The sequence below is a fragment of the Chenopodium album genome, chromosome 14, assembly GCF_948465745.1.
Source record: "Chenopodium album chromosome 14, dcCheAlbu1.1, whole genome shotgun sequence".
In the NCBI taxonomy this organism is placed as follows: Eukaryota; Viridiplantae; Streptophyta; class Magnoliopsida; order Caryophyllales; family Amaranthaceae; genus Chenopodium; species Chenopodium album.
The window spans coordinates 1,974,116-1,989,015 of record NC_137847.1 but is presented as its reverse complement, the minus strand read 5'-3'; positions in this window follow the sequence as shown (position 1 = coordinate 1,989,015).

The following is a 14,900-nucleotide window of genomic DNA, read 5'->3' as shown; positions in this document are numbered from 1 at the left end:
CTTTGACTGCGTGTTGGAGATTCATCATTTCGTTGATGGAACGACATCTAAAAGGGAGTATTCTTACAGGAACTTTATGTTTCAACACTTTTATGCTTTAGGTTTTATCTATCTCTTTTGACTAACCTACTGACATTTTAAAGGCACAAAGGAATCTCTTGGGTTGTGAACTTTCAGGTTATATCTTTTGAATGATAATATGAGGGACTTTGACAAGGTGTTGAAGAATTTGAGATTAAATCAACACGTTCCTCTACCCAAGATACAATGGTCTAAAGGACCAGAAGGACATGTTCCAACTTTATGTCAAAAGGAACATGGAAGAGTTGAAGGTTTATAATAGGAGGGAACTCGCAATATCTCGACAGCGAGGTTCCAAAAGAGATGATGATAGCCAAATCAAGGTATCTCTTACTATAAACCTACAATGGAAGAACTTTGACTTATAATACTAACACAAAAGGTAAAATTTCTACATAACAAGAAGTTAGTAAGTCAAGTTCCTATCCCATTGTGAATATTTTTCTCGTCGAGTTTTTAATGCACATTCTGGTTTTAAATTGCTTGTAACTCTAGTTGTTTCATGGCTTCAAGATGACATCATCAATAAAGAGTGGAAATGTCACATGTGAAGGGAATCAAAAAGGGAACACATCATTTGTGGATCTCAAGGTGATTCCTAACAACAACCTGACATTTCTAGGTTTTATTGAAGATTAGATACTTCTATGCTTCAAACTGTGAACATGTAAATCTTTTCATGCTTGATAAACCTAGTAGGAACTCGATAATAGGTATATGTATATGTAAGTTCCAAACAGGTTAAGATCGAGAAGCATGAGAATCAAACACATGTTACATTCTCTTTCAACATCAGGTAGTTGGTAAGCAACACTAATCCATTTGATCTTAGTGATATGGATATGTTTACCATGTGATATGTAGAGACTAATTGAAAGAGATGTCTTGTTTATAAGTAATGAAAGCAAATGTGCACTTGGTTACTTTTCTTAATAGAAGAGACGATGAATTGTTTGTTGAAAGTCTTTTCTATCACAGGGTAAGTGGCTAAGTGTTCATCATCTATGAGGTTATAGATCTAACAACGGAACCTAGTTCCAGTCATGTTTAGTGTTTGTTGCAGGAACACAGATTGATAACAAGTTTCCAATTTTGAATCATGAAAGACAAGAAGAGAACAAAGTTATATACTAATGGTCTTTGCAGGTTCTTTGGAATAGTTTTCAATGCCTCTTGCTACATCATCAACACTAAAGCAACAGATCTTTGATTAACAAGACACCCTATGTTCCACTTAGGGATGTTTGATGATAGAAGTGCCAAGGCGATTTATCCATAAACGCCGAGAACAGCAAAACATAAAGAGTTTACCCTATCTTGTTTAATGTGCAATAAGTGAACATATTTTGAGACTAACATGTTTGTTCCCATCAGACAGGTGATAAAAGGTGAACTCGCAAGTTCTTGAAGAACTATATGAGTTCCTAGTAAAGAAATATGTCACTAAGAATAACAGCAAGGGATAGCTACATATGTTGAGGAACTTCGAGATGTTAAGTTCCAACTGATGCAGCAAAGTTCAAAGAACTCAATACAAGAAAGCAAGTTCCAACGAAGTTCCAGAGCTGAGATAATATTTGTTCCGACCAGCAATATCTCAACAAACTATGGAACTAAAGTGTCTTTCATGCATATGTAACCAAAGGGAAAACCTCAACAACCAAGGATCAGAGAAGAGCTCAAGATATCAACCGAAAAAGATGGACTTCATAACTCATAGTTGTATAAAAGATAAGTTTGTTTTTAAGGTTGATGTAAACATATAATTGGTTGTTATCAGGTTAGATGTGCAGCAGGAACTTAATAAGCTTAAAAGGAAGAGGATGCATGTCACATCCTGAACCTATTCTAGAACACCTAAAAAGGGTCGGAGATTAAAAAGGGTGTTCTGGAAAATGCTTATTGAGTAAGGCACGTGGATGGAACAAGGCCAGGTTGGATCTTAAAAGAAACAACCAATACAAAGGTATGTAGTGTCTTTAAGGAACTTGTTGCGTGTGTAGCTAGACTTGAAGCAAATTGAATAATATTTGTTCTTGCTGTTTATATGGGATTAGAGTTGTACCACATGGATGTCCTGATATGAATTTTTGTAGACGTCTATGTGGAACATACTCTAGGATAGAATGCTATCCAAGTTCCTTCTTGAAAATTGAGTTTTAAAAGTATCAATTTTTGTTTTCAAGATGAGCTGAGTTATTAGTAGTACTTGTTTAAATTGATATATCTCTAGTACTACTAACAAGCCATTGTGCAGTGGTTTTTGCTAATTTATGATAAGAAAATATATTTGTGAGCATTAACCACTGACAATGGAACTTGAGTTAGAAGTGGAAGTTCATATTAGATTCGAAGATCATCAAGGAACATAACAGCCACTTCAAGAACTCCAAGGTAAGCCATCATATTCAACCAATGCTTTAAAGTTATATTTTTATTGGTAAGAGACTACATAAGATATAAGTTCCTTTTCACATGTCGGCATTAGATGAATTGAATTGATATATTTTTGGTATGAATGCAATATGTGAATTTTTGAATTGATTCTCTTATGGTTTTGTCTTGACTTGTCATATTCTTGTTTATTGCTTAATGGAACAAGACTTGATGAAACATAACATGAGTATAAAGTATTTTTTCCATAAGTTATGTCAAGCTGGGGGTTCCTATGCATGTTATACTTAAAGTAAAGAATATGCGCTTATTGTTTATGTGTCACACTTAGTTCTTGTGTTGTAAAAGACATACTCACTTGCCTAAGAGTATTAGAGGTCTCATAATAGAACTATGGGTGCTGTCAAACACGAAGTTCCTAAGTTGCCAAAGGAACAATGGAAGAAACTTTGATGGAACAAGACAGGTAAGTTCCCAGACCGTTTGTAACTCACTTGTTTAAATTTCAGAGGGAACTAACCTATCTTTTAGCCAACTTTCAAGCATCCACGCCATATATCTTCGATCGCAACATTATTCTACAACTCTAAGTTGTGTGTCCGTGTTGCATATACTTTAATTGTCCCATATTCAGAAAATCGAAGATTCTTATTCACCCAATTCAATTTCCTCTTTCCGTTCACACACTTTTACTTCTTATTCTTGATTCCCATGTGCTCTAAGTTTGTTGATCATCTTTTTATGATTCGATGAAACATGAAAAATGGTGATTATATGTTGAGGGGGAAGTTGAAGAAAAACAAATAAGTAAGTACTTGAAAAGGAAGAAGAATGGTGAGGGACTTAGGGGGAATAAGGTAGGAACCAAGAAATCAAAATGGTTCATGTCTGGTTGTGGAAATCAAGTGTATGATTACGTAATATCTTCATTGATTTAACATGTGTTGTTCCGGGAAAGCATGCAAAATTTGTATAATGACACCCTTTGAAAAAAAAAAAACAAAAAAAAAGGAAAAAGAAAAAGAAAAGGGTGATCAAATATTTAATTTCCTGGATATCTAAAGATGAAGAATATTGACTATGACGATGTAGTGTACTCGTATACTTGGTGAGCTAGTGAAGGAACAATAAAAAACGATGAAGGAACTTGACTATGATGAAACTGAAATCTATTTAAGTTCCAGTGTGCAGAATGTTCCTCAAAGTAGTTGGTGGTTGAAGTAAGGGAACTTGGTTATTAATTAGCAAGATGAATATGTGTTGTGTTTAGCAGGAGGTTCAAGAGTATGAAATGAAGAACAAATGTGATGAACCTCGTCATTTCAAAAGGTCTAAACGAAGAGCACAAATTCCACTTCATGTTCCCTCTACTTATTTTGTTCCATATGCTTCTTTATTTATCCTTTGAGCTTGCGCTTTCATTTGTTTATTCATGCAATCCATTTCTAACTTTTTAGCTCTGATCTTTACTTGATTCTTAACTTCTTATTTGTCAAGTTCAATTAAGGGTTTTGAAGTTGGGCCTTTGGATTGTGAGTTGGAAATTAGTGTGGAAATGGTATCCTTGTTTGAAAAGTGAGTACCTTGAGACTTTTAGGAACATCAAGTGTTTAACCATTATATATTTACTTATTATATGGTGGTAGGTGTGACATATAACTTTACGTGTGTATAATTTACGAAAAAAAAACAAACGTGTGGAACTTTACCCTTTTTGATAATGACAAAAGGGGGAAGAATATGTATGATGCTTATGGTATGCAGTAATTAAGTCTAAAGTTCTTACATCATGATTGTTGAAAGTATTTATATATTGATAAATGATGTGTATTGCTAAGTTCCTAACTATTAAGTTCTTGTGTATGTTCTTAACTTGTTCAAATGTTATTTCCTTGAAAAACTAAGGGGGAATAAATGTACAATGGTTATCCTTTAATATGTGATAAGCATCATTAGTTTGTCATCATCAAAAAGGGGGAAATTGTTGAGCAATTAGGTTTTGATGATTATAAACTAATGATGATTATCTATCTAACGTGTATGTTAAGTTGTGCATAGAAAGAGCAAGTTATGTTTGGAACAGGATACAAGGAACCTGAGCAATGACAAGTATATATACAAGGAACTTGAGCAATATAGGATAAGCAATAGAGGAACAAGAACAATGATAAGTGTTACGGTTGTTAAGCATGATGATGGCTAAGGAACCATGAAGGTAACTATGTAAATAGGTGTTTACATATGTTAGCTTCACGAGGTAAGTATCCTATACATATATATGTCATGTATGTGTAGAAGTCTTTTAATTTAGTTTAGTTTTCTTTACTGTTTTTGTAAATGAAAAAACTAACCTTCTGAGTTGCTTTGTTATCCTCAGAAGTTTGCTCAGTTTGTCATCATTAAAAAGGGGCAACTTGTTGACCCTTATGAGGTTTTGATGATGATGTTAAGAATTGAGCAAACTTCCATTTAATAAGGATTTTCTAGTGTTGTGATGTTTGCAGGTTCAGTAAGCGTTGAGGGCTGAAGTAGGAACTGAAACAGAGGAACTTTAGAAGATCCATGAGGATACAAGTAAAGTTAGAAGAAGAGTTCCAGAAATGGAACTTCCCGAAGTTTCTCAACAGGAACTTCAAACGGGTGTAACGACTTGGTTCTGGTGTAATGCTGGGGCAAACCCTAAGATCCAGAATATATCAAGACTACAGGATTCTAGAACAAGAGTTTCAGAGAAGCAACATGAAGACAGAGAAATAGAAGTATATTGCTCTAGGATTCATGTAAGTATGTTGGACATAAAAGTCGGTCTGGAACAAGTCTATATAGAACCTAGGTGAACTCCAAACAGTCAATGAAATTAGAGTAACTGACTTGTCAGGAACTCGGAGACTGTCAGAGTTCAGGAACCTAATAGGAACTTAAGTGTGCACGTTGTTAAAAGTCGGTTTTAATGATATATATATTTACCTTATATGTGCATATCTTTTAGGGATTTGGTTTTACTGAATAAAGATATTTATCTTCTAATAAATCCCTTTTGGAAAAAGATAAATTTTGTTTAAAAAGTATTTTTAAACTAAAAGATAAGATTGGAATTAAATCTGATTTTATGTTAAGTTTATCTTATTATTATTGACAGATTTTATTCTTAACAAAAAGATATATTTTCGGAAAACTTGTTTTTAGAAAATATCTTTTAAACTTATCTTTTCAGAAAATCTATCTTTTTCAAGATGAAATGAATAATTCGAGTGTACTATAAATATGCTCATATGTATTCATTCAAAGTTGAGGCTGACGAAGTGTAGTGGTCGTGCTTAATGGTTTTAGCCTTCACCACGAAGCTAAGTCAGTTCTCCTGGTCAAAGTTCCTACCAGGTTTTGGTTACAGTATGTCCAGTGAGTTCCAGACAGGTCTCGAGTGTTCAACATATTAGTTTTATCTCTTTATTCATAGATATGTATTTAGGGATATTCAATGAGATCTTGTAATGGGAAAAAGGGTTTTGAGTGTTTTGTATTTTGGGGTGAGATTGTGAATTCTCTTAAATTCACACAAGTGATGAGTTTGAATTCTCTAAAATTCGAGTGGTAGTCAGTCACCCCGAGTCTATCTTGGGTTGCAAGTGGGAAAAAGGAACCTGAGTGTGTCTTAGGTCAAGAAAGGAACCTGAGTGTGTCTTAGGTCGAAAAAGGTGCCTGAGTTTGTCTTAGGTCTGATAGGATAGGTTCTTATCAATTAGCAAGTGTCTTAAGAGGAACTTGCGAAGCAAAGGTCTGTGTAATAGGTTGTACTAGGAGAGTTGCCTATTATAGTGGAATTTGTTTATAAGTCCCAATGGGCCGAGGTTTTACTTCCAGTTAGGCACTGGATGGTTTCCTCATAAAACTTACTGTGTGCTTTAAGTTCCTTTACGTTTTAATTGTTTATTTCCGCATAAGTTCCGCGATTGGAACCTACTACCATTCACCCCCCCTCTTGTAGTAGTTCATCTAAACTAACACGTACCTTGTTGATTTGTAGTGGTCGACCACCAGGAATGTTAACAAGGCTTCCATTAAATAAATTAACCGCGGTGATATCTCTAGGAACCCCATTTATCACCCTTTCACTTTTCACTTTTCACTTTTCACTTTTTTATTTTTTAAATCAAACCAGATAAGATTAGATAATTCATCATCCCAAATCAATATCTCGTCCTTTGATTTATTGATGTAACCAAGAAGCCTCAAACGCCAAGGATTATTGTAGATGGTATCCCTAATCAAACATTGATTTGATATTTCCAACAACTTCACCCATGATTTATTCACTCTGTACTCTTTCATCACCCATATATCGAATTTATTTTCACTTGGAATCTTAAAAATCACGTACAAACACCCGTCTAAAACTCCTAATTGTGGATTTAAACGCGATCCAATTACTAAAGAGTAAGGCCACACGATATCTTCCCTCCATACCTCATTACAAATATCGAAACAAGCAATCTCCAATTGACCCGGGGGTGTCCTTATAATCCAGTGAAGTAAATGGTTGCCTATTACGCTAGCCTCATTAGGACGGTACCCCTTCAATGATGCACTCGTACAACTACTTTGAGCTAGTCTCCAAGAATTTGTCTTTAAACTATAAATCATAACATTCATTGTTATATGATTTAAATACACATCGCGTCTAACCATTACAACCTTGTAATCATCATTAACAGCATCAAACCCGAACCCAAAATTTGTTGAACTCGGTCCATGGAAGGCCAAATATGTGGATTCAACATGCTTGTAAATCCTTGTAGATGGATTAAATACTACGATACCTAAACAATTTGACGGCATCCTTACAATACAATGCAAGCCATTGCACAAGCCAACAAAAATGAATATATTTTCCCGATTTTTTCTTATAGGAAGATGTACTTTCTTCAGTTTTTATTGAATGTACGTGTAAAACAGTCGTATAAGCTCAAGGTGTAGAGACGACACAATTAGGTGAAAGTTGATGAATTCGGGACTTGAAATTAAGGTGTTCAAATGTTTACAAACACACTTAAATCGGCAAAGTGATTTTATGGGTAATCTGTGGAGTATTTCGGAGATTAGTATATGATATCTATTGGTTCGATGTGTAGTATTCATCGAAAAAAATTTAGTTTTCTCTTCTGCTTACCTAGAAGAAAAGATAAATTAGGGTTTTGATGGAGAATATTATCTGCTTGTATAGTCAAAAACTCAAGATTTAATTACTTCATTAATCTTATTTGGGTTTGGATTTGGATTATTTTACAACTTATTAAGATAAAATCTGGTATAACTATCAAGAGTTTTAGGGTTTTTTTTTTTTAAGGAAATTAAGTAACTATAAGATATGTACAGATATCAAAGATAATCTTATACAAAATATATCCTAAACCTAGCATGAGAATATTCTATAGTAACAAAACTCGAGACACATAGCAATAATCGTAACAAAGTTGCATTACTATACATTAATGAAGCAAAAATAAAGATGACCAATTAAATACTCCATAATTTGCAAAACTAAAGGCCAGAATCTTCAGGTTACAATGAGGATACTAATGTATGCATGTTTTTCATAATAATAAGATGCTTATCTTTCTAATGGTTTTTGTTTAAGCTACATATAATTAAAAAAATAATTATCATAATCATAATCAAAAATAAAAAAATTTATTGCTTGTTTTGATAAAGAATTAGCACACATTTGCTCATCAATATCAATCTTTCCCTTGTCGTCCATTAAGATTAGTTTCCCTTTGTTATTGTTTGGCTAAAGCATTGGGGCAACCAACCCTTAGTGAACCTTCGACTAGCTATTCTAAATGCCTCTTTCAAAGAAAAACTGAATCCCTGAATGAAAAAAATATATAATCCGTGTTAGCTAAATATTTGCATATGAAGTTCAACAGATCAATCCAACTTCATAAAATATGAAGAAAAAAATCTTATTAATTATTATAGCAAGAAGCTAACAAACATCTGTTACATGAAAATAAATGTATAATTGCAAATCATAAATTCCAATTTAATAATAATAAAAAAAAAAAAAAAAAAACCCTATAAATATCAAATAGGGATAATGTACTAAATTATTGGATCTACTCTGTTTATGTAGATTTAATGAATCACTTACTAAAAATTATTGCATTGTACTAAAACATATCCTATGATGATTTAAAAAAAAAAAAAAAAATCGCACAAGATTACTTCTTAAATATTAGAAACCAGCCACTAAATAACAACCAGGATATAATGATATATACAAGAGTAAAAATAAATTGTACGTAGCAAACCGATCTCACTCTCTTGCGTGAGAGATCATTATATACATCCAAATGCTGTACACCTATGGTTATTCTATTCTCATTTTAAAGATGGTTTTTCATTTAATCATCAATGAATTAGGGTTTGAAGCATACCTTGTTGATTTGTAGTGGTCGACCACCAGGAACGTTAACAAGGCTTCCATTGCATAAATAAACCGCAGTTATAAGTTTAGGAAATTCAAATCCATGATTCATCTTTATTGTTTTTACCTTGTTATTTTTTAGATCAAACCAGATCAGACTAGATTTGCCATCATCCCAAATCAAAATCTCGTCCTTTGATTTATTGGTGTAACAAAGAAGCTTTAAATGCCAAGGACTATCATAGATGATATCTACCGGAAGTTCCAAACATTGATTTGATATTTCAAACAACTTCACCCATGATTCATTCACTCTGTACTCTTTCATCACCCATATATCCAATTTATTTTCACTTGGAATCTTAAAAATCACATACAAACACCCATCTAAAACTCCTAATTGTGGTTTTATACGCGATCCAATTACTAAAGAGTAAGGCCACACGATATCTTCCCTCCATACCTCATTGCATATATCGAAACAAGCAATCTCCAAATGACCCGGGGGTGTCTCTATAGTCCAATGAAGTAAATGGTTGTCTATTACGCTAGCCTCCTTACGTTGGTGATAAGGAAATGATACAATCGTACGACTATTCTTAGCTTGTCTCCAAGAATTCGTCTTTAAACTATAAATCAAAACATCCATTTTGTTTATATGATTCAAACTATCATGTATAACTCTTACTACCTTGTAATCATCATTAACAGCATCAAACCCGAACCCAAAAGTATTTGAAGTCATCGATGAGGCCAAATCCGCGACTTCAACATGCTTGTAAATCCCTGTCGATGGATTACATACTATGATATCTAAACAATTCGACGGCATCCTTACAAAACAATGCAAGCCATTGCACGAGCCAACAAAAGAGACGAAAGAATAATCCTTATATGATCTTATGGGAAGAGGTACTTTATTCATTTTAGTGTATGGACGTGCCAAACAGTCGTGTAAATTCGAGGTGTAGAGACATAATTTGCGTGTTATGTCGAGGTCAATGGAAAAAATAAAGAGGTGATCAACGTGTCTAAGGCATGAAGGGGGTGATTCAAGTGAAAATAGATGAATTCGGGACTCGAAATTAAGGAGTTCAAATGTTTAGAAACACACTTAAATCGGCAAAGTGATTTTACGGGTAATCTGTGGAGTATTTCGTTAATTAGTATATGATATCGATTGGTTCGATGTGTAGTAATCATCGAAGAGTTTTCTCTTCTGCTTACCTAGAAGAAAATAAAAATTTAGGGCTTTGATGGAGAATATAAAAATATGGAAGAATTTAGGGTTTTGATGCGTTTTGAAGTTTTAAGTTTTTGCTATCCACAATATCCTCTGCTTGTATAGTCACAAACTCAAGATTTAATTACTTCATTAGTCTTATTTGGGTTTGGATTATTTTACAACTTAAGATAAAAACTGGTATAAATACCAAGAGTTTTAGTTTTTTTTTTTTTAGGAAATCAAGAGTTTTATTTAGATTGGGATCGATTATTTAGAGCTTTAGATTATCTAAATTTATTTGTTAGATATAACTTACGAATTACTCCAAGCGTGTTAAGATATTTTATATCTTATTATTGTGAATTTGTGATCTATATATGTCATGAATAAGAATAGGAACAGTTAGTTTGTTATCCTTATTTTTTTTAACATATATTGTTTTAGGAATATTCTAAGCTTAATAAATTCGTCATATAAATACATTATGTTGTACTTTTTTTGTTATCAAGTGTTTTGTTATAAGGTTTGGGTAACAATTACCATTATCTAATGGTACTGGTTTCTACCTATTTGTTAGATCTCTAAAAGTTGAGGTAATAATTACTCTTACCCTTCTCAAACAAAATTAAAGAGGGTCAGGTTTAAATGAATCATTTCCATGTTTAAACCAAACAAATGAACATGTAATGGTTAAATAATTCATTTTCTAGCTTCTCCTAATCTATTTCCTTTCCACTCCATTTTTAATACTCATACAAAACACCCTTTAACTCTTTAAGGGGGCGTTTGGTTCACGAAATATAGGTATAAACTATAAGTTTAGAATGACTAAAATCATACCATATGTTAGGTTGTCAAAAATTTAAATTTTAAACCCATACCTCAAACCTTTGAGGTATGGGGTTTAGAAACCTTGGGGGGAGGTGAGTTTGGTTGTTGTTTAGCCAAAGCGTTATTAGTACGACCTTTAGTACACTTTCGACTAGCTAATCTAAATACCTCTTTAAAAGTAGTTAAACGGAATCCCTGAATGAAAAATAGAATCCATGTTAGCTAGAATTATCACACAAAAGCTCAATAGATCAATCCAACTTCATAAAATATATACAAAATTCTCTCAAATAAAGTAAATGGTTGTCTATTACGGCTGCCTCAATAAGAGAGTCCGTGTCCCAATTCAATGATCTAGGAAAATTCTGAGCTCGTCTCCAAGAATTTGTCTTTAAACTATAAACCATAACTTTCGAATCTACTACTCGTAGATCATGAAAATGATTGCTTGTAACTTTCACAACTTTGTAATCATCATTAACATCATCAAACCCAAACCCGAACCCAAAATTTGTAAAATGTCTATCTTCTGATATTAGTATGCTACTAGTCCCATGGAAGGCCAAATCCGTGACCTCAACACGCTTATAAATTCCTGTCGATGGATTAAATATAATGATATCTAAATAAATCGACGACATTCTTACCGTGCAATGCAAGCCATTACACGAGCCAGCAAAAAAGAATTGATGATCAAAATTCGTATATCTTTCTAAGGGAATAGGTATTTTCTTGCACGAAATTTTAGAAGAGTCGTCTAAGTTGAAGGTGTAGAGACTTCTTTTGGTATGTCCCTCGTTAAAGTCGTATGCAAAGATGAAGACGTGATTGACGTCTAAGGCAAGGTTGAGGTGAAAATTGATGAATTCGGGACTTGAAATTAGAGTGTTCAAATGTTTACAAACACACTTAAATCGGCAAAGTGATTTTGCGGGTAATCTATGGAGTATTTCGTTGATTAGTATATGGTATCGATCGTTTGGACGCATAGTAGTCAACGAATCCACTTTTGAGTTTTCTCTAATGCTTGCCATGGAGGGGAAAAAAAGAAACAAAACTAGGGTTTTGATGGAAATTAAAGAACCATGGAATAGTTATCAGAGGCAATGTATGAAATATGACACTATGTTTTTGCTACCTATGAATTCTCTTCTTTTATCACAAATTCTATCTTCTTCTTATTCTTTTTTAGGCAATAACAAATTCTATCTTTTATACAGTCACAACTCAAATTTAGGGGTTTTTTTTTTTCTTTTTCTTATAGAAATAACTTTATTAAGAAAATTGATTAAAAATTTATTTCCTTTCTATACTATATACTAGAGTATTCACCAGAGTTATCCTTAATGTACACGTTGTCGCATTCACATTAAAAAATTTCCCGCTAATTATTTTTTCTTATTTTTTTTCCCTTAAAAAATAACATAATGATAGAAAGTTATAATAATCTAATATATATATATATATATATAAAGTAGGCATTTTTGGAGAGCATTCAGAACGCCACATAAGAAATATAATTATTTCGACCAATTAAAAATTAGATTTGTATTTTATTTTAGAATTAAAAAATTCACTCGTCACGTAAGGAAAAGTGACGAATAAGATTTGAGAAATTTGCCACGTAGGCAAAAACGACGAAGAATGATTTAATAAGATTTAAATTATTTTAAAACTAAAAAATTATCTTTTTTATTTTTAAAGATGATCTTTTGATATTAGAATTTAAATTAAAAAAAAAAACCTATTAATTATACAAGTATTATATACAAACACTTTAAAAAAATATTTGAAAATAGATAAAACATGTGGCAGATAAAAAAACGATTTGTATAAACTTGTTTGGCTGATAAGTTAATTTTTTTTTAATTATTTGGGGGTTCATAAATTGATTTCACTTGAATTGGGATTGAATGAATGAGTGAATTTATATGATTGAATGTCACAGGACATGGAATTTGATTGGAGAATTGTAGTGGGGTCATTGATTGGATTCTTTGGAGCTTCATTTGGGAGTGTTGGAGTAAAATGAGCAATATGAACAAAAAAAAAACATTTTAAAAGAAAAATAAAATTATTAATAATTAACCAATATTCTTACAAAAATAAAAATAAAAAATTAAAACAGTAATGTTCAATTTTTATCTTGATTGATTCCTCAAAAAAAAAAAAAAAAAAAAAAAATATCTTGATTAGATAAAAATAAAAAATAAAAAAATTATAAGAGATTTATTTGCTACTCCACACATATATAAGACAGGATGATATTAAAGATTTGTATACATCATTTCAAAAAATATACTTCCTCCGTTTTTTTTAGTTTACACCGTTTGACTTTTACACTATTCACACAACACGCTTTGACTCGCTTTTGTGGTTTATAGATACGATAATACATATTCATGTGGGATCTTGTTTGAATCACTTCAATGTATATTTAATTCGTTGATTAACAACAAAATATTGGAAAAATAAATGTAAGTATATCAAGACTTATTGATGGTAAACAAAATAAATTGATTGTTATTCATTATTTTCTAAGATGTGCGTTTTGTTTTATTTTACCTAATCTAATTGTGTTACTACTTATGGCATTAAATTTTGTTAAACAACTTAATTATAATTTAATATTATTTAATTTAAGAGATGTCTATGTATTATCATGGTAAATATATTGTAGTAGTGTATACATATACGATATACCTCTATTATTTAGGACATATATATGAAATTTTCATTGTAAAGATTTAATTTTATTCAATTAGATTAATTTCAGTAATGCAACACTCTTTGTATATATTTTTCATTTAACTATTTATAAGTAAGAAGAGGATTTATGATTTAAATTATTTTAAAAAAACAAATTAATATCTTTTCATATTTAAAATTTTATTATCCTAATATCTGATGAATGAAGATACTTTTAAATGTAATTTCAAGTGTCAAACAAAAATCTACGAATAGTTATTTAGAATTAAATTTATAATAAAAACATCTTTTAACATTATATTAAATATTTTATTCTAATATCTATCATACTAATAATTTTTTTATAATTATATAAAGTATTAAATTTTCATAAATATCAGTGAACTAAGGTTGCATTATAAGTTGCATAAAATTATAGGGGGTTATATTAAAAAAATAATCTTTTCTGATTTATGTATAAGAGACCGTGCATCGCACGGGCTTCCATCTAGTAAAAAAATATATTAAGTTATATATCTGACAAAAAGAGTTTTAATCCCGTCAAAAAAAAAAAAAAAAAAAAAAAAAAAAAACCCAAAAGAGTTTTTAGGGTAGACATTAAATGAATTCAAATTTCAACTAACTTTATTTTAATTGACTTTACTTTTATGATTTACAAGTCTTATTATTATATAACCATGCATGGCACGAGGCAAAAACTAGTACGTATATTAAAAGGCATTCCAACGTATCTCATTATATAATTAAATTTAATCAATTTTAACAAGATTCAAACGTCTTACCACTAGGGACGTCAATGGGGCGGGGCGGATGTTGGCCTTCCCAGCCCCATCCCCACCTAATATTTTCATCCCCATCCCCATCCCCATCCCCGCGGCGTGTCCAATTTTCATCCCCATCCCCGCCCCACCGGGTACAACTCCAAAACCATCCCCGCCCCACCCCCCACTTGGATATCCATCCCTACCTTATCCCCACCAAAGACCCGCCTAATCCCCATCCAAGATCCACCTAATCTCTGTATCTCAAATAAACAATCTTACATAATTAATACGAATTATAAAATAAAACATTCTACACACATTTTTGTGTTATAATATAAGTGTCATACAAAGTATTATAATTAATATTGTATTTCACGTAATTATTTTATAAATAGTATAAAAGTATGTAATTTTGCTTTAAAAGATATATAGATGTGGGTATGAGGTGGGGATGGGGCGGGTATGAAGT